This window comes from Macadamia integrifolia, unplaced genomic scaffold (genome assembly GCF_013358625.1).
Source record: "Macadamia integrifolia cultivar HAES 741 unplaced genomic scaffold, SCU_Mint_v3 scaffold927, whole genome shotgun sequence".
Lineage (NCBI taxonomy): Eukaryota > Viridiplantae > Streptophyta > Magnoliopsida > Proteales > Proteaceae > Macadamia > Macadamia integrifolia.
The window spans coordinates 87,210-94,210 of record NW_024870583.1 but is presented as its reverse complement, the minus strand read 5'-3'; positions in this window follow the sequence as shown (position 1 = coordinate 94,210).

The window sequence follows — 7,001 nt, the reverse complement described above, 5'->3', positions numbered from 1 at the left end:
TCTAGGAACTCGCATCATCACACGCCAGATCTTCCTCGTACCGGAGGTGATTGTTGTACCTAATTAGGTAAGTGGGAAGATGACATTGCATCATGTCATTCTGGTTGTAGACTAACCATGTCATTATATTATTATTGTGTAGACTACTCATCCACAAGTTCCATTGCATGCATTGAAGTGCGCATTATGAAATTCAATTATGATCAAGTATATTGATATCTTTAGTTGTTAATGCCTATTCTTGCTTTGTGATATGAGATGGATGACTTTAAATTATTGATTATGGTGCTTTGTTAGACTGGATGTTGTAGTCGGCTTGGACAAGAATGCATTAGTGGCTTGTGGAATGGGACGCGGTGGTACTATGTAGTCGTACTATTTCATATAGGAGCATGCAGTTAGGAACAACATATCCCTGTGCTACGACCCTTCCCAGTAGGGGTTTAGGTGTTGGGTATATCACTGGGGGTAACTTTGGTGATGTAACAAGAGAGCCAATCATACTGCTTTTAATTTAATGTCGCTCTGGGTGAGCATTTTACTTTAATGTTACTTTGGGTGAACATTTTACTTTAATAACGCTCTGGGTGAGCATTTTACTTTAATGTTACTCTGGGTGAACATTTTACTTTAATGTCACTCTGGGTGAGCATTTTACTTTCTGGTACCAATGACTGGCCTAGTAACCCTATGGACGTATCCCTGGATGAGATCTATGACTCAGACCTGGGGCATACGCATACTGTGGTTGCGAGTAGCACATGACTTATGACTTAGAATTGTTGTCTAAGTGGATTAAGATAATAAAATGAACTGCATGCATATAGGTTCATTTATATTGCGTATACTTGTGTGGTATTTCTTTTTACTTACTGGGCTAGTGATCTCATCCCATGTGTATACCATTTTTCAATGATCTTGCAAGTTATCCAGTAGAAGAGCTAGAGTCAGGACCCACTGTAGAATTTTTAGTCGATAAGTGGTGGGTCCCTGAAGATCACGAGCACGGGGCCAAGTGCTTGTGCGTTGGTTATGTTGCGAGTCAGCAACATTGATACCATACGAGGATTCTTTTTTATTATTTTGGAAATATTACCCCTTTTGTGCTCTAGATGTTTAAATTGGATTTCTTGTGTATATATCACGCCTACGGGCTCAAATGTAAATGTATTATGTAATACAATTTGGGTATCAAGAGTATTGCGGTATTTATAGGTATGTATATGTAAGACTTCTGCTGAAAAACAAATTTTACATGACTTAGTGTTTGTCTGTTGTGTTGTGGATACTGTGTTATGTGATCTTGGCAGGTTTTGGGTTAACAGGCATTAACTCGGTCATCAGTCTAATCTTGTATGGAACGGAGTGTGACAAATGGGGCCGGGGCGTTACAAATGGTATTAGAGCAGACCCCGACTGCATTGAGGCTACAACGAAGACGTTGTGCCAAAAGGGGAGAAGATTATGAGACCCAAGAATATGGCAAGTACCATACCTGCTTGGGAGATCAGTAAGGTGTCTCCACCAAGAATATGGCAAGTATCAGGGGATTTGGGAGATTGGTAAGGGTGTGCAAACTTTAGTTCCACATCGCCTAGGAAGAGATTTTTAGGCTAGTTAATAACCTCTAACCTCCTTAACATGACACAACGCGTTTTAAAGCCTTGAGGTCCATGGGCCAAAGAAGACAATATTGTGCAAGGTTAATGGGGCTGGGGCATTACATTTTTCTCGCCCGCTAGTTTGCATTCTATCTTTGAATCCTATCATTGATCCTCATCGCCTACTAGTTTGCATTCTATCTTTGAATCCTATCATTGATCCTCATCTTGCTGGCTATCATACATGAAAAGTAGTTTTCTAAAAATTGTAGGTCTAAGTCTTATCTTTCAAACCTGATCTTATTAGATTCTTTTATTTTATTTCAGATTCTTCCCAAAGATTTTCCTCTATCAATCTGTTATCAAATTGGATTTTTATCGGTTTTCATCGATATTTAAAATTGATCATAGCCAATTTTAATTATTTTTCTCATATTTTTCATCGATATTTAAATAGGATGAAAACCTATCTAATGCTCTAAGTCTTCGAGTTTAGATCTAGGTTTTTCTCTTTTGATATTTCATGTTTTTTTCACCCTTTCTTGGCTAGGCTAGATTAGGGAAATTTTTGTAATTTTTGTCATGCATGAGTCTGTCGTATGTTATTAGGTTCATTTGCATTATTCTATCCATGGATATTAGGTTTGGACATGTTAGATGCTTACATGATCCTCATTCCTGCCATGTCTGCGATTTCATATGCCTAGATATGCTAACGTAGCCTAAAGATGGTTTTGGACACTTTGCTTATGTAAATCACATGTTGTATTTGTATGATATTACATGTTGTGCAGTGTAATATATCTATCTCCATTAACTCAACCCCCATGTCCCCATGTTGATACCTTGTATTGCTGGACAACAAAATAATAATAGGGGTATGAGTCATCGTTTTAATAAGATGAATACTAGATTAGCTTTGTCTTGATTTCCCCATTAGTCAAACATGTATGATTTACATTCAGTATACTAACCATCCAAAGAAGCTAGATACTGAGGATTTGATCCCCCCTTTTTTTTTTTTTTCTTCTAGCCATGTTTTCTCTTATTGTGGGTACTATAATTATATATGTATAATCAAACCTAGATGAGTCGTTCATAATGTTTAATAACCTAGGGTTGAAGTCCGGTTTTACCAGGTGGACTAAGATTCCTAACACCTTCATCAGACAGCAACCTAATACAAACCTAACTCTTAGTTATACAGTTCGGACGGAGTTATTTTTATTTTAACCATAGGTCCTAGATTCTGATACAGGGGGAGACTCCCAGTCATTAGAGATCGTCGGGCCCATTTCACACTTTTCACAAGGAGATGGTATCCACGAAACCCTGCTGTCCCTCACAATTGTGAAGCTTAATTATTTTCATTGTGTTATGTGTGTATTGTTTCTCATGTTCCTAGGATTTTGCTTTCTACAAGCTCTCTCAAGTCTCCAGGTCCTGACGGTTTCCCCCTATTTTCTTTGAAATTAATTTGAATGGATTTGTATGCTTTTGTTGTCAAGTTTTCTCCACAGGCCACTTGCCCAATATATGTAATAAGCCTCTGATACATGCTATTCCACAAGTGGGCAAACCGAAGATTGTAGATAAGTTCCCATCAGTCAGCCTATGTTGGGTGGCGCTAAAGGTTGTTAGAAAGATTATTGCTACTCCATTAAAGAACATTCTAGCTCGCATCATATCTCCAACTCAATCAGCTTATATCCTATAGAGTTTGATGAATAATATTTTCATAGCGCAGAAGATACTTCACTAAAGCTAGGCATGAAGAAAGCATATGACCGAGTGAAATGGACTCTCCTAGTGAGACTTTAATTGAGGTTGGGCTTTAATGGTTAGTTGATTGCTTTTATTATGGCATGAACATGACCAGTTCGATATACATTCCTAGTTAACGAGGCTAAAAGGGGTTTTTAACTCCATTCATAGTAGTTAGGCAAGGGGATCCATTATCACCAGAGTTTTTTATTCTCTTCTTCCAAGATCTTGGCACTTCCTTGTTCTAGCTGCATCGGAATGCCTTATCCATGGCATAAAGGTTCAGAATTGAGTTCGCGCTATCACATATTCTCTTTGCAGACGATAGTCTTCTATTCTCTGAGGTACATTTGAAGGAAATTTGCTATTGGAAAGACTGCTTGGATCTTTACTGTTGGGTTAGTGGTCAAGCAATCAACCTCAAAAAGCCATCTCTTTGCTTCAGTCCTAATGCAAAAGCTCGCTTCAAACAATGGTTATATAAGGTCCTCAAAATACCATATTTTGATGGTGCGAATAAGTATTTAGGCTTTCTAGTAGAGTATGGGGTCTCACTAGTTTTCGTCTCACGCAAGTAAGGAATTTTTACTCAAGTCAGTAGCTCTCTCAATGTCTGATTTTGTGGCTACCCATTTCAAGCTTCCCACCTCTTATCATGACTGCATTTGCAAAGATTCCTTGGATTTCATGGAAGAAGTTATGCCATTTTAAAGATACTAGGGGGATTTGGTTTAGAAATTCTAAACTCCTTAATCAAGCTTTGTGAGCTAAGATAACTTCTAGACTATTTCAAGAGCTAAGAGAGAGATTAGAGAAGTTCCGTGAAGATGCAGCGGACTTAGATATCTATCGTCGCCTTAGGCTCCAAAATATCCCTAGTAGATATTAGTCTATTATTGAAGTGTTTTGGCACTGCCCTCCTTAGATTTGGGTGAAGCAGAATGTCGACGGTAGCTCACTAGGAAATCTTGGTAGGCCTAGTGCATGTGGTGTACAGGGGTAGAATTTGACATCTTTCCTTTGTGGGGCCCATTGCCCTTGTTGCTGCCAAAAAACCCTGCCAGTCGAACCTACACAAACACAGACGACGGAGGCCCAGAGCTTTGTCCGGGGTTAGTCCTCCGATGCTCGAGTCAGGGTCGGCCGCACAGTTCAATAAGGGAGTAATGGTGAGGGTATCAGAACTTATCTCTTTCCTTCTTCTCGGCCTCCTTATATGCTTCTTCAGGGCTAGGGTTTCCTCTTGCCTTCTGGGGTCCACCTTCCTCTCTCTCCCAGTCCTGCTCCAATACCTCAGTCCTCCTTGTGGGGAATATTCCCTCATGCAAACGACGTGACAGAGCGTGATAGAGTCTTCATACTCCCTACCTGGAGGGCGACACGTGTCCCGGTGGGCGACGCGTGTCCTCACCCTACTGAGCCGTATGATTTGGCTGTATCAGGAGCCCCCTTACTCCCGCTAGGAGTCTCTTCCTGTGGGAGTAACCAAATTTTTTGTAATTGTAATTTTTCCCTCTTTTTCCTGCCTTCGGCCTTATTCCTTTGGCTTTAGTTCTGCTTGCAACTGAGAGCTTCAGTCAGCCGATGTGAAGACCTTGGGTCAGTTCGGCTCGGCCTTAGCCTGAGCCCCAACCGAGGTAAGGACCTTCGGTCAGTTCGGCTCGGCCTTGTCCGAGACCCCGACCGAGGTAAGCACCTTTGGTCAGATCGGCTAGGCCTTAGTTTGAGCCCTGACCCAGGCAAGGACCTTCGGTCAGTTTGGCTCGGCCTTAGCTTGAGCACCGTCTGAGGTAAGGACATTCGGTCAGTTCGGCTCGACCTTGTCCGAGACGCCGACCGAGATAACAACCTTCGGTCAGCTCGGCTAGGCCTTGCTTGAGCACCGACCGAGGCAAAGACCTTCGGTCAGGTCCGTTCGGCTTTGGCCAAACTCCCAATCCGAGGCTAGGACCTACGGTCAGTTCGGCTCGGCCTTGCATGAGCACCGTCCGAGGTAAGCACCTTCGGTCAGATCGGCTCGGCCTTGTCGAGACCCCTACCGAGTTAAGCACCTTTGGTCAGCTCAGATCGGCCTTAGCTTGAGCCCCGACCAAGGCAAGGACCTTCGGTCAATTCGGCTCGGGATTGTCTGAGACCCTGACCGAGGTAAGAACCTTTGGTCATCTCGGCTTGGCCTTGCTTGAGCACCGACCGAGGCAAGGACCTTCGGTCAGTTTGGCTCGGCCTTAGCTTGAGCCTCGACCGAGACAAGGAACTTTGGTCAGTTCGGCTCGGCCTTGTTCAAGACCCCGACCGAGGTAAGCACCTTCGGTCAGATCGGCTCGGCCTTAGCTTGAGCCCCGGCCATGGAAAGGCCCTTCGGTCAGTTCGGCTCGGCCTTGTCCGAGACTCCGACCGAGATAAGAACATTCGGTCAGCTCGGCTCGGCCTTAGCTTGAGCCCCCGACCAAGGCAAGGACCTTCGGTCAGGTCCGTTCGGCTTTGACCGAACTCCCAACTAAGGGAAGGACCTTCGGTCAGGTCCGTTTGGCTTTGGCCAAACTCCCAACCGAGAGGAGGACCTTCGGTCAGGTCCATTCGGCTTTGGCCGAACTCCCAACCGAGAGAAGGACCTTCGTCTGTATTCGTTTGGCAGAGTTAAGGTCACCAAACAAGAGAGTTCTTCTCAATTTCCGTAAACCAGCTTTCATATTTTCCATGAATAAGATCCTCCAGAGTTTAGGATGAGGAATTACAACTTAAAAGTGCGTAAGAGTAAAAATTGCAAAATGTGAGTGTGCTTGCTACTCTTGTACAAGGCTTGGTTCTGCTCCATCAGCTTGAAGGGTTTCTTCCATCTGGGTGTACTTATCGCACCGAGCTCTCAACTCGGTCAGGTTCCTCAGTGTATGCTTCGCCAAAGACCTTTTCAGCTCCTTATCCTTGACGCCTCCCAGCAGGGCTGTGAACTCCTCTTTCGGGTCCAAACCTCTGATCGTGACCTTCTCTTGTTGGAAGCGCTTCATGTAATTTCGCAGTGATTCTCCTTCATGTTGCTTGATGTTGGTCAAGTTCAACATGGTCTTCTGAAGGGGTTGGCTACTAGAGAATCCCTTCACGAAGGAGTAGTCTAGATCGCTGAAGCTGTGGATCGACTTCGTCGGCAGACGGTTGTACCATAGCCTTGCCGCTCCTCTAAATGTTAATGGTAGGGCGCGACACATAATATTTTCCGAGACTCGATGGAACTGCATGGTGACCTTGAAGCCTTCCAGATGATCGACAGGGTCCCCAGACCCGTCATAAGTGTCATACTTGGGTAGGCGAAAGCCGATCGGGAGCGGATCCCTCATGACCTCATCAGCTAGAGCCGTGTCATTAGTGAGGTCTGGCTCGAGGGTTCCCGTCTGATTTTCTGCCACCTTCTTGATCTCGTCTTTCAGTTCTAGGATCATCTGCCTCAACCCCGAGTCCTCGTGCCTCTCATTGTCTCCTCGGTGTGGATCCCCATGTGGATCTCTGGCTGCACGCTGCGTCCTACCTCGGGGTGCGGGACTTTCCCTCACTGCTCGGTTTCGAAGGTTATGACCGGATCTTATAGATCCTGTACTGCTCCGGTCCTCGTCTCGAGCCCTCTCAGGCTGGATGTGGGGGCCT